A 20868-nucleotide genomic window follows, 5' to 3' on the forward strand; every position below is an offset into this window, starting at 1 on the left:
TATGTGCCAGACTTGCTTTCCTTATAACATGGTGGCAAGGTTAAGAAGGCATCGTTAGTCTTCATCCACTCTAATTAATAAATGCTACATGAATCTACCAAAAAGAACCTTATAACTGTGCTTGAAAAGTTGGCTTAGGGTAGCTCTTTATAGGGTGTTTGGGGGAACACTAAACCCCAAGATGCTCATTTGAAGATAGAAGACCTGCAAAAAAAAAAAAAAAAAAAAAAAAAAAAAAAAAAAAAAGAGAGAGAGAGAAAGAGAAGAGAAAGAAGACTTGCATGATTAAATAAACATAGGAAATGCTGCATAGGCGAATATTTTATTTTTTTAAATTTAGTCCACCATTTACCAAAGTTATTGATTAAAGATTTTAAAATTTCATAAGAATAACATTTTGTGGAATATATATTTAGCAAAGAATTCTCCAGTGCTCTGGTGAAAATTTTAGCTGTGAAGGGGAACACAGGGATAGAGAGGCAAATTAATTTGTCATTCTTGACTTCAAACTTACATTAACCACATTTGTTTCCACTATTAAATGTAAAGAATTTGATGGATTTAACAACAGTCATCAAGGATAGTCAAAAGGTAACTTCCTCAGTGGTCTGGTGCAGCCAAAAATCAACTGGAGAATATACCTCAGGTGCCGCTGCAACTCGAGAAAAACCATGAGGCTTCCCCCTCGCTACGAGATGAACCCCAATTCCCCAGCATTGCGTGAAGACCAATTCCGTGTTCCCCATCAAACAAGAAAGGAGCCTTGACTTCCTTGATGGAACTCTAGAGAGGCCCCAAGAACACTGTCACAAATCTAGAGGGACCTGAGGTCACCACAATCACACAAAAGAGCTCCATGTACCACAAATCAACTCGAGATGAGGCCTGATTCCCCTGCAATGGCTCCAGAGCTAGCAGGCGTTCCCCTGCAAACACAGCAAGTGGCTTGCCTTCCTTTAGGCAACTCCAGAGATTCCGCGAGAACACCATCCCAAGTCTAGAGGAACACGAGTTCAGCACAGCAACTAGAGAGAAGCTCCGTGTACAGCAAATCATCTCGAGATGAGAGCTGATTCTCTGGCTTTGACTCAAGAGGAATGCCAACTTTCCACAAGCACCTCAAGAGGAGGCTTCTCTCAGCTATAGGTATGTGAGAGGGACCCTGAGTTTGCTGCCTCAAGTGAAATGGACACCGAGATGCCGTGACTCGAGATAAGGCCGGATTTCCCTGCAGTGACCTGAATGCAAGCTCGTCTTTCATCTCACGAGATGAAGGGATGTCTGAATCCCCTGTGGAGACCCTAGAGAAAGCCCTAGTTCCACGTATCATCTCAACAGGAGGCCTCACACTCCTTTCAAAACTCGAGAGTCACGCGGAGGTCAATGCCTCAAAAGGAGACGATTCCTGACTCCTCTTGAAAATTGATAGGAATCCCAATATCCCTGTGGCAACTGGACAGGAAACCTGGGTCTCTCGCCTCACCTTGAGAGGGGTCCCTATTGCCCTATCAAGCCTCGATGAGAATACCGAGGTGTCCCTAACATCTAGGCAGGAGTCCTGATGTCACTGAACAACATGAGTTTTGAAGGGTCATTCCCGCCGTAACTCGAGAAGATACCCCAGGTCCCCACCACAACTCAAGAAAACCCAGGAGAATTCACCCTCGCCGTGAGATGAGGCCCAATTCCACTGCATCGCATGTAAAGCAATTCCGTGTTCCCCATAAAACAGGATATGAGCCTTGACTTCCGTGATGGAACTCCAGAGAGTCCCCAAGAATACTGTCGCAAGTGTAGAGGGACACTGAGGTCCCCGCAGCAACACGAAAGTGCTCCGAGTACCCAGATCAACTCGAGATGAGACCCGATTCCCCTGCACTGGCTCCAGAGCAATCCCGCTTTCCTCATCAAACTAGACATGTGGCTTGACTTCCCTTAGGCAACTCCAGAGATTCCCCGAGAGCACCGTCCCAAGTCTAGAGGAACACCAAGTTCAGCACAGCAACTCGAGAAAAGCTCCGTGTACCCCAAAGCATTCGAGGTGAGAGCTGATTCCCTGGCTTCGACTCAAGAGGAATGCCAACTTTCCACAAGCAGCTCAAGCGGAGGCTTTTCTCAGCTCTAGGTATGTGAGAGGGACCCTGAGTTTGCTGCCTCAAGTGGAATGGACACCGAGATGCCCTGACTCAAAATAAGGCTGGATTTCCCTGCAGTGACTTGAATGCAGGCTCGTCTTTCATCTCACAAGATGAAGAGATGTCTGAATCCCCTGTGGAGACCCTAAAGAAAGCCCTAGTTCCCCACCTCATCTCGACAGGAGGCCTTACATCCCTTTGACAACTCGAGAGGAACACGGAGTTCAATGCTTCAAAAGGAGACGATGCCTAACACCTCTTGAAAATTGATAGGAATAGCAATATCCCTGTGGCAACTGCAAAGGGAAGCTGGGTCAACACCTCACCTCGAGAGGCATCCCTATTGCCCTCCCAAGCCTCGAGGAGAATCCCGAGGTGTCCTTCAAAAGTAGACAGGAGTCCTGTCGCCGCTCAACCAACACGGGTTTTGAAGGGCCATCCTCGCCGTAACCCAAGAACATACCCTAGGTCCCAGCCGCAACTCAACATAAACCATGAGACTTCCCCCTGGCCGCGAGGTGAGGCCCGATTCCCCTGCACTGAGTGCAGAGCAAATCCGTGTTCCCCATCAAACATGAAAGGAGGCTTCACTTCCTAGATGAAACTCCACATAGTCCCCAAGAACACTGCCAGAGGTCGAGAGGGACCCTGAGGTCACCGCAGCAAAACAAAAGAATTCGTGTAAATGAAATCAACTCGAGATGAGGCGCGATTGCCCTGCATTGGCTCCAGAGCCATCTCGCATTCCCCATCAAACATGACAAGTGGCTTGACTTCCTTTAGGCAACTCCAGTGATTCACCAAGAGTACCGTCCAATATCTAAAGGAACACAAAGTTCAGCACTGCAACTCGAGAAAAGCTCCCTGTACCCCCAAATCATCTCGAGTTGAGAGCTGCTTCCCTGGATTCAACTCAAGAGGAATGCCAACTGTCCACAAGTACCTCAAGAGGAGGCTTCTCTCAGTTATATGTATGTGAGATGGGCCCTGAGTTTGTGGCCTCAAGTGAAATGGACACCGAGATGTCCTGACTCGAAATAAGGCTGGATTTCCCTGCAGTGACTTGAATGCAGGCTCGTCTTTCATCTCACGAGATGAAGGGATGTCTGAATCCCCTGTGGTGACCCTAGAGAAAGCCCTAGTTCCTGGCCTCATCCCAACATGAGACCTCACATCCCTGTGAAAACTCGAGAGGCACACGGAGTTAAATGCTTCAAAAGGAGACGATGGCTGACTCTTCTTGAAAAATGATAGGAATCCCAAAATTCCTGTGGCCACTGCAAATGGAACCTGGGTTTCCCCTCTCACCTTGAGAGGCGTCCCTATTGCCCTCCCAAGCCCCGAGGAGAATCCCGAGGTGTCCCTCGCAACTAGACAGGAGTCCTGACATCACTGATCCAACCCGAGTTTTGAAGGGCCATCCTCGTCATAACACGAGAACATAATCCAGGTTCCCACCGCAACTCGAGAAAAACAATGACACTTTCCCCTCGCCACGAGATGAGGCCCGATTCCCCTGCACTGCATGCAGAGCAAGTCCGTGTTCCCCATCAAACAGGAAAGGAGCCTTGACTTCCTTGATGGCACTCCAGAGAGTCCCCAGGAACACTTTCACAAGTCTAGAGGGACCCTGAGGTCCCCGAAACAACATGAAAGCGCTCCATGTACTCCAAATCAACTCGAGATGAGGCCTGATTCCCCTGCACTGCATGCAGAGCAAATCCATGTTCCCCATCAAACACGAAAAGAGCCTTGACTTCCTAGATGAAACTCCACATAGTCCCCAAGAACACTGTCACAGTTCTGCAGGGACCCTGAAGTGACAGCAGCAGCACGAAAGAACTCGTTTAACTCAAATCAACTCTAGATGAGACCCGATTCCCCTGCATTGACTCCAGAGACATCCCTCATTCCCCATTAAACAGGGCAAATAGCCTGACTTCCTTTAGGCAACCCCAGAGATTCACCGAGAGCACCGTCCCATATCTAGAGGAACACCAAGTTCAGCACAGCAACTCGACAAAAGCTCCGTGTACCCCAAAACATTTCGAGATGAGAGTTATGACACAGGAGGAATGGAAACTTTCCACAAGCACCTCAAGAGGAGGCTACTCTGAGCTATAGGTATGTGAGAGGGATCCTGAGTTTGCTGCCTCGTGTGGAATGGACACCGAAATGCCCTTACTCGAAATAAGGCCGGATTTCCCTGCAGTGACTTGAATGCAGTCTCGTCTATCATCTCACAAGAAGAAGGGATGTCTAAATCCCCTGTGGATACCCTAGAGAAAGCCCAAGTTCCCTGCCTCATCTCGACAGGAGGCCTCACATCCCTTTGAAACTTTGAGAGGCACGTGGAGTTCAATGCCTCAAAAGTAGATGATGCCTGCCTCCTCTTGAAAATTGATAGGAATCTCAATATCTCTGTGGCAACTGGAAAGGGACCCTGGGTCTCCACTTTACCTCGAGAGACTTCCCTATTGCCCTCCCAAGCCCCGAGGAGAATCCCGAGGTGTCCTTCGCAACTAGACAGGTGTCCTGACGTCGCTGACCCAACACAAGTTTTGAAGGTCCATCTCCACCGCAACTCAAGAACATACCCCAGGTTCCCACCGCAATTCGAGAAAAACCATGAGACATCCCCCTCGCCGTGAGATGAGGTCTGATTCCCCTGCATTGCATGCAGAGCATGTGTGTGTTCCCTATCATACTTGAAAAGCGTTTTGACTTCCTTGATGGAACTCCAGAGAGTCCCCAAGAACACTGCTACAAAGCTAAAGGGACCCTGCAGACTCCGCAGCAACATGAAAGAGCTCGTGTACCCCAAATCAACTCGAGATGAGGCCCAATTCACCTGAATTGGGTCCAGAGGCATCACACGTTCCCCATCAAATAGAACATGTGGCTTGACCTCCTTTACGCAACTCCAGAGATTCCACGAGAACATCATTCCAAGACCAGAGGAACACCAAGTTCTGCAGATCAACTCGAGAAAAGCTCCATGTACCCCAAATCATCTCGAGATGAGAGCTGATTCGCTGAACTCGACTCAAAGGGAATTCCAACTTTCCACAAGCACCTCAAGAGGAGGCTTCTCTCAGCTATAAGTATCATAGTGGGACCCTGAGCTTGCTGCCTCAAGTGGAATGTACAATGAGATTCCCAGACTCGAAAAAAGGCCAGATTTCCCTGCAGTGACGTGAATGCAGGCTCGTCTTTCATCTCACAAGATGAAGGGATATCTGAATCCCCCGTGGAGACCCTAAAGAAAGCCCTTGTTCCCCGACTCATCTCGACAGGAGGCCACACATCCCTTTGACAACTCGAGAGGAGTGCAGAGTTCAAGGCGTCAAAAGGAGACGACGCCTGACTCACCTTGAAAATTGATAGGGATCCCAATATCCCTCTGGCAACTGCGAAGGAAGTCTGGGTCTCCTGTCTCACCTCGAGAGGCGTCCCTATTGCCCTGCCAAGCCTCAAGGAGAATCCCGAGGTATCCCTGGCAATTAGACATGAGTCCTGAAGTCGCTGAACCAACATGAGTTTTGAAGGGCCATCCCTGCCGTAATACGAGAACATACCCCAGATTCCCGCTGAAACTCAAGAAAAACCATGAGACTGCCCCATCGCTGCGAGATGAAGCCCGATTGCAATGCTGCGTGCAGAGCAAGTCTGTGTTCCTCATTAAACACAAAAGGAGCCTTGACTTCCTTGATGGACCTCCAGAAAGTCCCCAAGAACACTATCACAAGTCTAGCGGGACCCTGAGGTCCCCACAGCAACACAAAAGAGCATCGTGTACCCCAAATCGACTCGAGATGAGGTGTGATTCCCCTGCATTGCATGCAGACCACATCTGAGTTCCACATCAAACACTAAAGGAGCCTTGACTTTCTAGATGAAATTCCACGTAGTCCCCAAGAAGACTGGGGACTTCAGCACCTCACAAGTATAGAGGTGCTGAGGCCACCACAGCAACACATAAGAGCTTCGTGTACTACAAATCAACTTGACATGAGGCCGGATTCCCCTCCATTGGCTCCAGAGCCATCGTGCATTCCCCATCAAACAGATCAAGTAGCTTGACTTCTTTTAGCAACCCCAGAGATTAACCGAGAGCACCGTCCCATATCTAGAGGAACACCAAGTTCAGCACAGCAACTCGACAAAAGCTCCGTGTACCACAAATCATCTCAAGATGAGAGCTGATTCCCTGGATTGGACTCAAGAGGAATGCCAACGTTCCACAAGCAACTCAAGAGGAGGCTTCTCTCAGCTATATGTATGTGAAAGGGAACCTGATTTTGCTGCTTCAAGTGGAATGGACATCGAGATGCCCTGATTCAAAATAAGGCCGGATTTCCCTGCATTGACTTGAATGCAGGCTCATCTTTCATCTCACATAAAGAAGGGATGTCTGAATCCCTTGTGGAGACCCTAGAGAAAGCACTAGTTCCCTGCCTTATCTCGACATGAGGCCTGACTTCCCTTTGAAAACTCGAGAGGCATTCGAAGTTCAATGCTTCAAAAGGAGACGAAGCCTGACTCCTTTTCAAAATTGATAGGAATCACGATATCCCTGTGGCAACTGGACAGGAACCCTGGGTCTCTCGCCTCACTTCGAGAGGCATCCCTATTGCCCATGCAAGCCTCGAGGAGAATTCCGAGGTGTCCCTCGCAACTAGAGAGGAATCTTGACGTTGCTGATCCAACACAAGTTTTGAAGGTCCATCCTCGTCGTAACTAGAAAACATAACCCAGGTTCTTGCCGCAACTCGAGAAAAACCATGAGGCTTTCACCTGGCCGTGAGATGAGGCCTGAATCCCCTGCACTGCAGGCAGAGCAATTCCCTGTTCCCCATGAACACGAAAGGAGCCTTGACTTCCTTGATGGAACTCCAAAGAGTCCCCAGGAACACTGTCACTGGTATAGAGGGACACTGAGTTCCCCACAGCAACACGAAAGCGCTCCGTGTACTTCAAATCAACACGAGGTGAGGCCTGATTCCCCTGCATGGTCTCCAGAGCCATCCAGCATTCCCCATCAAACACGACAAGTGGCTTGTCTTCCTTTAGGCAACTCCAGAGTTTACCCGAGAACACCGTCCTAAGTATAGAGGAACACCACGTTCAGCACAGCAACTAGAAAACATCTCTGTGTACCTCAAATCATCTCGAGATGAGTGCTGATTCCCTGGCTTTGACTCAAGAGGAATGCCAGTTTTAAACAACACCTAAAGAGGAGGCTTCTCTCAGCTATAGGTATGTGAGAGGGACCCTGAGTTTGCTGCCTCAAGTGGCATGGACACTGAGAAGCCCTGACTCAGTATAAGGCCAGGTGTCCCTGCAGTGGCTTGAATGCAGGCTCATCTCTCATCTCACAAGATGAAGGGATGTCTGAATCCCCTGTGGAGACCCTAGAGAATACCCTAGTTCCCAGCCTCATCTTAAAAGGAGGCCTCACATCCCTTTGACAACTCGAGAGGAACACAGAGCAACATGTAAAGGCTCTGTGTACTCCAAAACAACTCGAGATGAGGCCCGATTCCCCTGCACTGTGTTCAGAGCAAGTCTGTGTTCCCCATCAAACACGAAAGGAGCTTTGACTTCCCTGATGGAAATCCAGAGAGTCCCCAGGAACACTGTCACAAGTTTCGAGGGTCCCTGAGGTCCCCGCAGCAACATTAAAATGCACTGTGTACTTGAAATCAACTCGAGATGAGGCCCGCTTCCCATGCACTGCATGCAAAGCAAGTCTGTGTTCCCCATAAAACACGAAAGGAGCCTTGACTTCCTTGATGGAAATCCAGAGAGTCCCCAGGAACACTTTGAAAAGTCTAGAGGGACCCTGAGAACCCCACAGCAACATGAAAGTGCACTCTGTGCTTCAAATCAACTCGAGATGAGGCCCGATTCCCCTGCATTAGCTCCAGAGCCATCACTCATTCCCCATCAAACACAACAAGTGGCTTGACTTCCTTTAGGCAACTCCAGAGATTACCTGAGAATACCGTCTCAAGACAAGAGGAATACCAAGTTCAGCACAGCAACTCGAGAAAAGTTCCGTGTACCCTAAATCATCTCGAGATGAGAGCTGATTCCCTGGCTTCGACTCAAGAGGAATGCCAACTTTCCACAAGCCCCTCAAGAGGAGGCTTCTTTCAGCTCTAGGTATGTGAGAGGGACCCTGAGTTTGCTGCATCAAGTGGAATGGTAACTCAGATGCCATGACTCGAAATAAGGTTGGATTTCCCTGCAGTGACTTTAATGCAGGCTCGTCTTTCATCACACATGATGAAGTGATGTCTGAATCCCCTGTGGAGACCCTAGAGAAAACCCTAGTTCCCCGGCTCATCTCAACAGGAGGACTCACAGTCTTTAGAAACCTCCAGAGGCACATGGATTTAAATGCTTCAAAAGGAGAGCATGGCTGCCTCCTCTTGAAAATTGATAGGAATCCCCAAATTACTGTGGCAACTGGAATGGACCCTGGGTCTCCCCCCTCAACTCGAGAGGCAACCTTATTGCCCTACCAAGCCTCGAATAGAATCCCGAGTTGTCCCTTGCAGCTAGACAGGAGTCCTAATGTCACTGAATCAACACGAGTTTGAAGGGCCATCCCAACCATAACTTGGGATCATAACTCAGGTTCCCGCCACAGCTCAAGAAAACCGTGAGAATTCCCCCTTGTCATGAGATGAGGCCCGATTCCCCTGCATTGCATGCAGAGCAAGTCCATGTTCCCCATCAAAAACGAAAGGAGCCTTGACTTCCTAGATGAAACTCCACATAGTCCCCAAGAACTGTGTCAGAAGTCTAGAGGGACCCTGAGGTCAGTGCAACAATAGGAAAGAGCACCGTGTACCACAAATCAACTCGAGATGAGGCCCGATTCCCCTGCACTGGCTCCAGAGCAATCCTGCATTCCTCATCAAAGAGCACAAGTGGCTTGACTTCTTTTGGGCAACTCCAAGATTCCCCGAGAACACCATCCCAAGTCTAGAGCAACACCAAGTTCAGCACAGCAACTCGAGAAAAGCTCCGTGTAGCCCAAATCATTTCGAGATGAGAGCAGATTCCCTGGCTTTGAAACAAGAGCAATGCCAACTTTCCACAAGCAGCTCAAGTGGAGGCTTTTCTCAGCTCTTGGTATGTGAGAGGCACCCTGAGTTTGCTGCTTCAAGTGGAATGGACACCGAGATGCCCTGACTCGAAATAAGGCCGGAATTCCCTGCAGTGACTTGAATGCCGGCTCATCCTTCATCTCAAAAGATGAAGGGATATCTGAATCCCCTATGAAGACCCTAGAGAAAGCCCTAGTTCCCCGCCTCATCTCGACAGGAGGCCTCACATCCCTTTGACAACACGAGTAGAACACGGAGTTCAGTGCTTCAAAAGTAGACAATGATTGAGTCCTCTTGAAAATTGACAGAAGTCCCAGTATCCGTGTGGCAACTTGAAAGGACACTGGGTCTCCCGTCTCACCTCGAGAGGCATCCCTATTGCCCTGCCAAGACTCGAGGACAATCCCGAGTTGTCCATCGCAACTAGACAGGAGTCCTGACGTAGCTGAAAAAACACGAGTTTTGACGGGCCATCCCCATCGTCACTTGAGAATATAACCCAGGTTCCCTCCACAACTCGAGAAAATCCATGAGACTTCCCGCTCGATGAGAGATGAGATCAGATTCCCCTGCACTGAGTGAAGAGCAATTCCGTGTTCCCCATCAAACATGAAAGGAGCCTTGACTTCCTTGATGGAACTCCAGAGAGTCCCCAAGAACACTGATAAATGTCTAGAGGAACCCTGAGGTCACCGCAGCAACATGAAATAGTTCGGTGTACCCCAAATCAACTCGAGATGAGTCCAGATTCCCCTTCATTGGCTCCAGAGCCATCCGGCGTTCCCCATCAAACATGACAAGTGACTTGACTTCCTTAAAGCAACTCCAGAGATTCCCCGAGAACAACGTCCTGAGCATAGAGGAACACCACGTTCAGCACAGCAACTAGAAAACAGCTCCGTGTACCTCAAATCATCTCGAGATGAGACTTGATTCCCTGGCTTTGACTCAAGAGGAATGCCAGCTTTAAACAACACCTAAAGAGGAGGCTTCTCTCAGCTATAGGTACGTGAGTGGGACCCTGAGTTTGCTGCCTCAAGTGGAATGGACACCGAGATGCCCTGACTTGAAATAAGGCCGGATGTCCCTGCAGTGATTTGAATGCAGGATTGTCTTTCATCTCACAGATGAAGGGATGTTTGAATCCCCTGTGGAGACCCTAGAGAATATGCTAGTTCCCAGCCTCATCTCGACAGGAGGCCTCACATCCTTTGACAATATGAGAGGCAAGCGGAGTTCAATGCTTCAAAAGGAGACGAAGCCTGACTCCTCTTGAAAACTGACAGGAGTCACAGTATGGCTCTGGCAACTGCAAAGGGAAACCTGGTGTCCCGCCTCACTTCGAGAGGCATCCCAATTGTCCTGCCAAGCCTCGAGAAGAATCCCAAGGTGTCCCTCAGAACTAGACAGGAGTCCTGACGTCGCTGAACAAACACGAGTTTTGAAGGGCCAACTCTGCCGTAACTCGAGAATATAACCCAGGTTCCACACCACAGCTCCAGAAAAACAATGAGACTTTCCCCTCACCGTGAGATGAGGCCCGATTCCCCTGCATTGCATGCAGAGCAAGTCCGTGTTCCCCATCAAACACGAAAGGAGCCTTGACTTCCTAGATGAAACTCTCCATAGTCCCCAGGACTCTGTCAGAAGTCTAGAGGGACCCTGAGATCAATGCAGCAACACGACAGAGCCCCGTGTACCACAAATCAACTCGAGATGAAGCCTGATTTCCCTGCATTGGCTCCAGAACAATCCTGCATTCCTCATCAAAGAGCACAAGTCGCTTGACTTCTTTTAGGCAACTCCAGAGACTCTATGAGAATACCGCCACCAGTCTAGAGGAACACCAAGTTCAGCACAGCAACTCGAGAAAAGCTCCGTGTACCCCAAAACATTTCGAGATGAGAGCTGATTCCCTGGCTTCGACTCAAGAGGAATGCCAACTTTCCACAAGCAGCTCAAGCGGATGCTTTTCTCAACTATAGGTATGTGAGAGGGACCCTGAATTTGCTGCCACAAGTGGAATGGACACCGAGATTCCCTGACTCGACATAAGGCTGGATTTCCCTGCAGTGACTTGAATGCAGGCTTGTCTTTCATCTCAAAAGATGAAGTGATGTCTGAATCCCCTGTGGAGACCCTAGACAAAGCCCTATTTCCCCACCTCATCTCGACAGGTGACCTTACATCCCTTTGACAACACGAGTCGAATGCGGAATTCAATGCTTCATAAGGAGACGATGACTGAGTCCTCTTGAAAATTGACAGGAATCCCAGTATGTCTGTTGCAACTTGAAAGGACACTGGGTCTCCCCCGTCACCTCGAGAGGCGTCACTATTGTCCTGCCAAGCCTTGAGGAGAATCTCAAGGTGTCCCTCGCAACTAGACAGGAGTTCACACATCGCTGAACAAACATGAGTTTTGAAGGGCCATCCCCGCCGTAACTCTAGAACATAACCAGGTTCCCTCCACAACTCCAGACAAACAATGAGACTTTCTCCTCACCGCGAGATGAGGCCCAGTTCCCATGCAATGTATGCAGGTTAAGTCCGTGTTCCCAATCAAAAGGAAAGGAGACTTGACTTCTTTGAAGGACCTCCAGAGAGACCCCAAGAACACTGTCAGAAGTCTACAGGGACCCTGAGGTCCCCGCAGCAACATGAAAGGGCTCCGTGTACTCCAAATCAACTCAAGATGAGGCCCGATTCCCCTGGACTGCATTCAGAGCAAGTCCGTGTTCCCCATCAAACACGAAAGGAGCCTTGACTTCCTTGATGGAACTCCAGAGAGTCCCCAGGAACACTGTCACAAGTCTAGAGAGACCCTGAGGTCCCCTGCAGCAACATGAAAGTGCACCGAGTACTTCAAATCAACTCGAGATGAGACCCGATTCCCCTGCATTGTCTCCAGAGACATCACTCGTTCCCCATCAGACACACAAAGTGGCTTGATTTCCGTTAGGCTACTCCAGAGATTACCCGAGACTACCATCTCAAGACTAGAGGAAAACCAAGTTCAGCACAGAAACTCGAGAAAAGCTCTGTGTACCCCAAATCATCTCGAGATGAGAGCTGATTCCCTGGCTTTGACTCAAGAGGGATGTCAACTTTACACAAGCACCTGACGAGGAGGCTTCTGTCAGGTATATGTATGTGAGAGGGACCCTGAGTTTGCTGCCTCAAGTGGAATGAACACCGAGATGCCCTGACTCATAATAAGGCCGGAATTCCCTGGAGTGACTTGAATGCAGGCTCGTCTTTCATCAAACAAGATGAAGGGATGTCTGAATCCCCTGTGGAGACCCTAGAGACAGCCCTAGTTCCCCGGCTCATCTCAACAGGAGGCCTCACATCCTTTTGAAACTCGAGAGGCACGTGGATTTAAATGCTTCAAAAGGGGAGTATCGCTCCCTCCTCTTGAAAATTGATAGGAATCCCAAAATTCCTGTGGCAACTGGAAAGGACCTTGGGTTGCCCCTCTCACATTGAGAGGCGTCCCTATTGCCCTGCCAAGCTTCGAGGAGAATCTCGATGTGTCCCTCACAACTAGACAGGAGTCCTGATATCACTGAACCAACACAAGTTTTGAAGGGCCATCCCAGCTGTAACTCGAGAATATAACCCAGTTTCCCACCACAACTCGAGAAAACCATGAGAATTCCCCCTCGCCGTGAGACGAGGCCTGATTCCCCTGCATTGCATGCAAAGCAAGTCGGTGTTCCCCATCAAACACGAAAGGAGCCTTGACTTCCTAGATGAAACTCCACATAGTCCCCAATAACTCTGTCACATGTCTAGTGGGACCCTGAGGTCAACGCAGCAACACGAAATATCCCCGTTTAGCTCAAATCAACTTGAGGTGAGGCCTGATTTCCCTGCATTGGCTCTAGAGCAATCCAGCATTCCTCATCAAGCAGGACAAGTGGCTTGACTTCTTTTAGGCAACTCCAGAGATTCCCTGAGAACACCGTCCCAAGTATAGAAGAACACCAAGTTCAGCACAGCAACTCGAGAAAAGCTCCGTGTACCCCAAATCATTTCGAGATGAGAGCTGATTTCCTGGCTTCGAATCAAGAGGAATGCCCACTTTCCACAGCAGCTGAAGCGGAGGCTTTTCTCAGCTCTAGGTATGTGAGAGGGACCCTCAGTTTGCTGCCTCAAGTGAAATGGACACCGAGATGCCCTGACTCGAAATAAGGCCGGAATTCCCTGCAGTGACTTGAGTGCAGGCTCGTCTTTCATCTCATCAGATGAAGGGATTCCTGAATCCCCTTGAAGACCCTATAGAAAGCCCTATTTCCCCACCTCATCTTGACATGTGGCCTCACATCCCTTTGACAACACGAATGGAAAGTGGAATTCAATGCTTCAAAAGTAGACGATGACTGAGTCCTCTTGAAAATTGACAGGAATCCCAGTATCCCTGTGGCAACTTGAAAGGACACTGGGTCTCCTGCCTCACCTCGAGAGGTGTCCTCCTTATTGACTTGCCAAGTCTCGAAGTGAATCTCGAGTTGTCCCTCGCAACGAGACTGGAGGCCTGATGTCGCTGAACAAACACGCGTTATGAGGGGCCATCCCCTTCGTCACTCGAGAATATAACCCAGGTTCCTTCCGCAACGCGAGAAAGTCCATGAGACTTTCCACTCGAAGAGAGATGAGATCAAATTCCCCTGCATTGCGTGCAGAGCAATTCCATGTGCACCATCAAACATGAAAGGAGCCTTGACTTCCTTGATGGAACTCCAGAGAGTCCCCAAGAACACTGATACAAGTCTAGAGTGACCCTGAGGTCACCGCAGCAACACGAAAGTGCTCAGTGTACTGCAAATCAACGTGAGATGAGGCCAGATTACACTACATTGGCTCCAGAGCCATCCGGCGTTCCCCATCAAACACGACAAGTGGCTTGACTTCCTTTAGGCAACTCCAGAGATTCCCTGAAAACACTGTCCTAAGTATAGAGGAACACCACGTTCAGCACAGCAATTAGAAAACAGCTCCGTGTACCTCAAATCATCTCGAGATGAGAGTTGATTCCCTGGCTTCGAATCAAGAGGAATGCCAACTTTCCAGAACCCCCTCACGGGGAAGCTTCTCTCAGCTATAGGTACGTGAGAGGGACCCTGAGTTTGCTGCCTCAAGTGGAATGGACACCGAGATGCCGTGACTCGACATAAGGCCGGATTTCCCTGCAGTGACATGAATGCAGGCTTGTCTTTCATCTCAAAAGATGAAGGGATGTCTGAATCCCCTGTGGAGACCCTAGAGAAAGCCCTAGTTCCCCACCTCATTTCCACAGGAGGTCTCACATCCCTTTGACAACTCGAGAGGAACACGGAGTTCAATGCTTCAAAAGTAGACGATGACTGACTCCTCTTGAAAATTGACAGGAATCCCAGTATTCCTGTAACAACTTGAAAGTGACAGTGGGTTTCCCTACTCATCTCGAGAGGCATCCCTATTGTCCAACCAAGTTTCGAGGAGAATCCCGAGGTGACCCTCACAACTAGACAGGCGTCCTGACATCATTGAACAAACAGGAGTTTTAAGAGTCCATCCCTGTCGTCACTCGAGAATATACCCCAGGTTCCCTCCGCAACTCGAGAAAAACCATGAGACTTCCCACTCGATGAGAGATGAGATCAGATTCCCCTGCATTGAGTGCAGAGCAAGTCCGTGTTCCCCATCAAACATGAAAGGAGCCTTGACGTCCTTGATGGAACTCTAGAGAGTCCCCAAGAACACTGATACAAGTCTAGAGGGACCCTGAGGTCTCCGCAGCAACATGAAAGCACTCCGTGTACTCCAAATCAACTCAAGATGAGGCCAGATTCCCCTTCATTGGCTCCAGAGCCATCTGGCGTTCCCCATCAAACACGACATGTGGCTTGACTTCCTTTAGGCAACTCCAGAGATTCCCCGAAAACACTGTCCTAAGTATAGAGGAACACCCTGTTCAGCACAGCAACTAGAAAACAGCTCCGTGTACCTCAAATCATCTCGAGATGAGACCTGATTTCCTGGCTTTGACTCAAGAGGAATGCCAGGTTTAAACAACACCTAAAGAGGAGGCTTCTCTCAGCTATAGATATGTGAGAGGGACCCTGAGTTTGCTGCCTCACGTGGAATGGACACCAAGATGCCCTGGTTTGAAATAAGGCCGGATTTCCCTGCAGTGACTTGAATGCAGGTTCGTCTTTCATCTCATAAGAGGAAGGGACGTCTGAATCCCCTGTGGAGACCCTAGAGAATGCCCTAGTTCCCCGCCTCATTTTGACAGGAGGCCTCACATCCCTTTGACAACACGAGAGGCACGTGGAGTTCAATGCTTCAAAAGGAGATGAAACCTGTCTCCTCTTGAAAACTGACAGGAGTCACAGTATTGCTCTGGCAACTGCAAAGGCAAACTTGGTCTCCCCCCTCACCTTGAGAGGCGTCCGTATTGCATTGCAACATCTCGAGGAGAATCCTGATGTGTCTCTCCCAACAAGACAAGAGTCCTGACGTCACTGAACCTCACCCCAGACCCTGCACCTGGGGTCACTCCTCCAGTTTCCAAGGTGACTCCACCTGAAATATCCTGTGTCTGTAATCACATGTGCACATCTCCAGGATGACGCCACTTCCCAGACCCAGTACCTGTGGTCACGCTTCCACAATCTCCAGGGTGATCACAACACACTGGACCATGCACCTGGGGTCACATGTCCACAGTCTGCAGGGTGACATTCTCCCAAACCCTATATCTAGGATCACATATCTACAGTCCCCTGGGTGATCCCTCCCAGACACTGTATCTGGAGTCACACATCCACAGTCTCCACAGTGACCCCTTCCCAAGCCTTGCAACTGGGCTCACAATTCCACAGTCTCCAGGGTGAATTCCTTCTGACCATTCCCCTGGGGTCACATATCCACATTCTTCAGGGTGACCAACCCAGTCCCTGTCCATGGGGTCACATATCAACAGTCTCCAGGGTGACACTCCTCCCCTGAATGCACATTTCAAGGGGAGCACAAAAAGCACACCCAAAATATGCACATTTGACAAAAGGGTTATTTTGGACTGATTAATTAAAAAAAAACAAAACAAAACAAAAGAAAAAAACAAACAGCCGCCCCAGGAGGATCTTTGAAAACCAAGTCGAAATTCCATTTTATGAAGTAGATTTACATTTGTTAAGGATATCTCCATCTTTAAGGACATGTCCCTGTCTGGACCAGGAAATAGAGGATGGCTAAATATCAAGAATGGACTAAGTATCAAGACTGACTTGATATCACTAAATGACTTGACTAAATATCAAGAAGGTCTATGGAATGGACCTGGAAGTTAATCTGCATACCACCATGTCTTTGTTTACTGTGCTTCACCTAATAATCTCCCTTAAATAGCTTCTTCCATTCCTTAACCTCCTTCTTTCATTCTTAGCTGATGATAGCATTTAGGTAAAGTCTTGGACCATTTCAGAAAGTGACAGTTTTCCCAGGTATCTTTCAACTATATAGGAGGTATGCATGTCATATATTAAACTTCTGATTGTTTTTCTCCAATCCATCTTCCTTTCATTATGAACATCTCAGTGAAGAACATTGAGGCTAGGGGGAAAATTATCTTTCCTCTCATCTAATGCAATAAAATAGCATTCAGAGATATAGAGGAATGAACCACAGACCAATTTAAAATAAAAATAAAGGAAAGCATGAATCTAACACTTACATTACTGAGTGAGGGAATCCAGCCTCAAGTGCTACACACTGTATGATCGTATAAGACATTCTAGCAAAGGTAAAACAGACATGATAAAGAGTTTATGGAATATATGGTTGAAATATTTCACATGGTACTTTAGTGAGGAATACCTGCCACGATGCATTTGTCTAAGCACATAGATTTCTGTTTTCAGAACACAAGAAATTTATTACCTATTCACATTTATTTATTTATGGTATGGAGTGCTAAAGACTGGAATGCAGAATTTAACAAAGAATATAACAGATTGAGAAATAAATGAAAAGCTTCAGACTTCCCTAGGGGCCCAGTGGTTAAGACTCCACGTTGCCAGTGCAGGAAATATGGGTTCAATTCCTGGTCAGGGACCTAAAACCCCACATGACGCGGCACAGCCAAAAGATTTAAAAGGAAGAAGAAAAATTTTAAAAGGCCACTCTCACTCTTAGGACAAAATTATCTGACCTAAGTTCACTGTGTAAATGAATGGAATCTGCAGGCCAAAGGCAAATGTACCATACATAAACAATGGGCTCTGTAAGTTCTTTCCACGGGGGTTTGTAGCTAACAGGACTGAAACTACCATATCAGTTATTGAAGGAGCAAGCCCTGAATTTGATAAGTGATGAGTAGTGGAAGCCAGGTTTCTTACCATTGGAGTGGGAAGTTACAGGCAGACTAAAGGAGAAGGTTATAATACCTGTGTCATAAGAGATCAGGTTGGAGACATCATTATAAACTATCTTTAGCCTAATGCAGAAACATATAACTCCATGTGAAAATCTTCATAACTGTCTGTATGCATAGTCTGGATACATGCATGTGTATTTCCATGCATTGTCTGCTGAGATTATTAAGTTCCCACATACAAGTTTTTATTAATATGCTCTAACAAAAAGGGACAAGGACTCTTTAAATATGTGTCTGATACTAGGACTGAGACAATAAATATGTAAAGCAGCATAATCTTAAAATGTGAGAAAGAAGGACCAAAAAGCCCCATAAAAGCTGAATTATGTAAAATAAAAGCAGGAGAGTATGGAAAAAGCTCTCAATAGCCAAAGCTAGAATGAACTAAGCAGTCTAATTGGCTGGATTATAGCCAAAAGAAAGTGAAAGTGAAGTGGCTCAGTCGTGTCTGACTCTTTGCAACCCCATGGACTGTAAGCTATGAGGCGCCTCCATTCATGAAATTTTCCAGGCAAGAGTACTGGAGTGGGTTGCCATTTCCTTCTCCAGGGGATCTTCCCCACCCAGGGATTGAACCCAGGTATCCTGCATTGCAAGCATATGCTTTTACAGGCTGAGCCACCAGGGAAGCTCCCAAAAGTTTAAAATAATTTTCAGGTGTCCAAACTGGTAAAAAGTAAAAATTAGGTTTTATGAGTAATGTTGAATAAAAATCTCACACAGAAAGATTCTAAATAATTGATACAGACTCAGCTGTCCATCAAGTATATGAAGCTAACTCTCCTCTCCTCAAATGTGGGTCCTGCATTATGACTTCCTCCTTAATAAGGCACTCAGGATGGACGTGAGGAAAATCAACAATAAAGACAAATAACAAATGTTGGCGAAAATGTACGAAATTGAAACTCAAAACTTTACTTGTGGAGAGGTAAAATGGTGCAATCAATGTGTACAAAACAAGCATTTTCTCGAAAACATAAAAATGTAATTATATCACTCAGTAGTGGCCACAGGACTGGAAAAGGTCAGTTTTCATTCCAATCCCAAAGAAAGGCAAAGCCAAAGAATGTTCCAACTGCCACACAGTTGCACTCATCTCACATGTTAACAAAGTAATGATCAAATTTCTCCAAGCCAGGCTTCAACAGTAAGTGAACCATGAATTTCTAGATGTTCAAGCTGGATTTAGAAAAGACAGAGGGACCAGAGATCAAATTGCCAACACCCGTTGGATCACTGAAAGAGCAAGAGAGAAAAACATCCAGAAAAATATTTACTTCTGCTTTGTTAACAATGCCAAAGCCTTTGACTCTGCAGATCACCACAAACTGTGGAAAATTCTGAAAGGTATGGGAATACCAGACTGCCTTACCTGCCTCCTGAGAAATCTGTATGCAGGTGAAGAAGCAACAATTAGAACTAGACATGGAACAATGGACTGGTTCCAAATCAGGAAAGGAGTACAGCACCCTGCTTATTTAACTTATATGCAGAGTATATCATGTGAAATCTCGGGTCTGGATGAGGCACAAGCTGGAATCAAAATTGCCAGGAGAAATATCAATAATTTCAGATACACAGAGGACACCACTCTTATGGCAGAAAGCAAAGAAGAACTAAAGAGTCTCTTGATGAAAGTGAAAGAGGAGAGTGAAAAAGTTGGCTTAAAAATCAGTATTCAGAAAACTAAGATCATGGCATCTGGCCCCATCACTTCATGGCAAATAGATAGGAAAACAATGGAAATGGTGACAGAATTTATTGTGGGGGGGGGGGGCTCAAAAATCACTGAAGATGGTGACTGCAGCCATGAAATTAAAAGACACCTGCTCCTTGGAATAAAAGTTATGACCAACCTAGACAGCATATTAAAAAGCAGAGACATTACCAACAAAGGTCCATGTACTCAAAGCTATGGTTGTTCCAATAGTCATGTATAGACGTTACAGCTGGACTACAAAGAAAACTGAGCACCGAAGAAGTGATGCTTTGGAACTGTGGTGTTGGAGAAGACTCTTGAGCATCACTTGGACTGCAAGGAGATCCAACAAGTCAATCCTAAGGGAAATCAACCCTGACTATTCATTGGAAGGACTGATGCTGAAGCTGAAACTGCAATACTTTGGCCACCTAATGTGAAGAACTGACTCATTGGAAAAGACCCTGATGCTGGGAAAGATTGAAGGCAGGAGCAGAAGGGGATAACAGAGGATGAGATGGTTGATGGCATCACCAACTCGATAGACATGAGTTTGAGCAAGCTCTGGGAGTTGGTGATGGATAGGGGAGCCTGGTGGGCTGCAGTCCACGGGGTCACAAAGAGTCGGACATGAGTGAGTGACTGAACTGAAATATCATATGTTTTGGTAACTCCACTCCTAGATATACATCCAAAGAATTTAAAAGAGGTGCTCAAATATATACTTGTACACCAATATTTACAGCAGCAGTGTTCTTGATAATCCAAGTTAAAAACAATGAAAATGTCCACCAACAAGTGAATGGAAGAGCAAATAGGGCAGTTCCATCCATGAGATGCATTACTCTGCCATATAAAGGAATATAGTAAAATAATGCCACAGCTTCAGAAAATAGTAGGGGGCTTTACAAAAACTTAAACACAGAGTTAACATAGAATCCATCAATTCCGGTCCAGGTTATACACTCAAGATATTTAAAACCAAATACTGAAACAGATATTCAAACCCCATATTCATAGCAGCATTATTCATAGTAACCAAAAGGTGGCAGCAGCACAAGTGTTCAACAGATGACTGGATAAGCACGATGTAGTATATACACAGTGGGATCTGATTCAACCTTTAAAAACAAGATAACTCATACATGCTATAATGTAGATGAAACTTCAAGTCATTAGGTGAAGTGAAACAAGCCTGACACAAAAGGAAAAATGTTCTATGATTCCACTAGTATGAGATATCCATATAAGACAAATTCCAAGTAGAGTAAGATGGCCAGGGATTGGGGGTTATGAGTATTTAATGGTTACAGTGTCACTTCAGGAAAAGGGAAAGATTCTGGAGATGAATGGTGGGGAAATTTTTACAATGAGAGTGCAGTTAATGCTATAGAAGTTCATACTTAAAATGACTCAAATAATAAATGTTGTTATATGTTTGTAAGCACAGTGAAAAAAATGACACATGGCACAACATGGAAAAGCACT

Source organism: Muntiacus reevesi, chromosome 1 (assembly GCF_963930625.1).
Source record: "Muntiacus reevesi chromosome 1, mMunRee1.1, whole genome shotgun sequence".
Lineage (NCBI taxonomy): Eukaryota > Metazoa > Chordata > Mammalia > Artiodactyla > Cervidae > Muntiacus > Muntiacus reevesi.